This window comes from Apteryx rowi, unplaced genomic scaffold (genome assembly GCF_003343035.1).
Source record: "Apteryx rowi isolate R43461 unplaced genomic scaffold, aptRow1 scaffold_119, whole genome shotgun sequence".
In the NCBI taxonomy this organism is placed as follows: Eukaryota; Metazoa; Chordata; class Aves; order Apterygiformes; family Apterygidae; genus Apteryx; species Apteryx rowi.
In genome coordinates this window covers 2,025,960-2,028,324 of record NW_020447408.1, presented here as the reverse complement: position 1 = coordinate 2,028,324, position 2,365 = coordinate 2,025,960, and positions in this window count along the sequence as shown.

The window sequence follows — 2,365 nt, the reverse complement described above, 5'->3', positions numbered from 1 at the left end:
CGCCGATGACACCGGAGCGGCCCGTGCCGAGGCGGCCAGCCCTGGGGGCCATCGCGGGGAGCCCCGCCGGAGCAAGCAGRAGGCGCCGTGCCCCCGGGGACGCAGCCCTCCCCGGGCCGAGCGAGGCTCCTCGCCGTCGGGGGGAGTCCAGAAATTCACAGGTTCCCGCCGCGCACATGCTGCATCGCCCAGAGCCCCTCGCCGAGCCTGGAAAAGCCGCTGTCCTTTGGCTCAGGACCTGCCCGCACATGCCGGAGCGGCACCCGGAATACTCCTGCCGGAGGCACCACACTCGCTCGGGGCRCGTTCCCCCCCCCCAAGATCTCCATGTCCCTGCTCTGGGCACGGCGCTGGACTAGAAGCCTCCAGAGGCCCTTCCCGACCCAAATCATTCTGCAATTCCCATTCCTCCTGGGCTCGGTGACATCAGTAGGACACGGGAATGAGCGGGACAGAAACTGCCTCCGCCCAGAGCCGTGTGGTGAGGCCGGGGCATGCTGGAGCGGGATGAGGGGAGCTGAGTCCGCGCTGGCTTATCCRTGAGGATGCTGGCGAGCGCCTGGGCTCAGCCCCAGGATGGTTCACCTGGGAGGCTCCACTCCCGGCCCCGGTTTGTGCCATGAATAATCCRGCCGCCTGGCCACCGCACAGCGAGAGCGCAGTCACGCCGCTGCCTCCGGGACATGTCTGCGAGCAACGCGGTGGCTCCCCCTCCGAAACTGCTGGAAGCCGCCTAGATAAGCACCTCTCAAAGTGTGCCAGCGCCGCTTTATACCTCCTCTCCTAATCCCAGCTCCAGCTCTAATCTCAGCTGCCGCGCTGAGAGCCGCCCGCCAGTCTGGGAGCGGGGGCAAGTGTCRCCTTAGCATTAAAGGCTATTTTAAGGAAATCAGGCCCTCGGTCTGCCCGTGGAGGACACGGCCTGGACCGTTTCCTTCAGCGCTTGCCAGGAGGCCGGTCATTAACCCGCGTGACGCTTCACTCCCGGCCTGCGTGCAGGGAGACGGGGACGCGGGCGCCCGCGCCAGCAGCTCCTGCCCCACCGCTGGCAAAGGCGCGAGATTTGTTTGGAGCAGGAGCCTTCCTTGGTGTCTTCAGGGATACACAGGCGTTTGCGTGTGCCAATGCAGTGCAGGAACATGTTGCATAAACCAACACTTTCCCCCAAACATTCTCCTCCTTTCTAAGCTTTTGAACAACAGCAGAATTCCTTCTGAGCTACCAAAGCAAATAGCTAACACCCCAAAACGGAGACATGTACAGCTTCCAAGAGCAAAATCAGTCAGAAATGGGAAGGGGGAACTGGTTCAATTTTTGTTATTAATCTCAAAATCAAGCAAACCGTTTGTGCAAGTTTTACACAAAAGTAACTCCTTTCCTTTGAGAGCCTGCACCCAAAAGTCATTTCCTCCTTAGCTCTGCCCGAGTCCTGCCTCCCTGGGAGCTCCGGCTCCCCGGCTGCGCTCCCCCTCCCGGTGGGCTCTCCGGGCGCTCCTGTCATTGCGGGGGCCACATCCTAAAGGGGTTTATATGTTTATAAAGGAGATTATCATGTGGGAGGCAGCGCGAGGATGCTCCAGTCCCCCCGTGCTGCAGCCGAGCCGGCTGGGCCGAGAGGAGCACATCGCCGGCCGCAAAACCAGCCCGTTGCCCCAAAGCACCCCAGCAGCTCCCGCGAGGGCCCGGGTGGGTGCACCTGGGGGACGGCACCGCGAGACACATCCCCTCAGGTGTCGTGGCTGGCGTGGTCCCCCGGAGAGCCTGAGCCACGTGTGTCCTCAATCCGTGAGTCCCATCGGATCAGCGCTGAGCCCCAGGGACACCTCCGTCGGCGGCGTCTCCATGGGACACGCAGGGCCCCCGGGAAGAGCCATGCCTGCTTTTGGGCACAAACACCACGCCAGCTCGGCAGGGCGTCCTGAAAATGTAGCAAAGGACAAAGTTAGCAGAGACATTATTAGGAGAGATTTTCAAGTGATTTTGGCACGTGGGAAGCCACGCTCCCGACCTGCCGGTGTGGCAGGCAGCGTCGGCGGTGTGCCGGGGCGGCGTGCTGGGGCGGCGTGCCGGGATGGTGTGCTGGGGCGGGCAGCTGCAGCAAGGAGACACGCACCAGGTGTCCCGCACCCCTGACCCCATCTCACGGAGCTGGATAAGGAGGGGACGGAGGCAGCAGCGAGGTGCCCCCGGGCCGCAGGGTGCCCAGCCCCGCACAGYCCCCGGCCCCGGGCTGGGTTTGGCCCCCGGAGCCCGGCCGAGGCCTTTCTGCACCGTGTCCCGCCGAGCCCTGCCCGAGCGTCCCCGCTGCGAGGCTGCGCGGGGGGGAGTGGGGCGGTGCGCGGGGCTGCGCGGGGCGGTGCGGGGG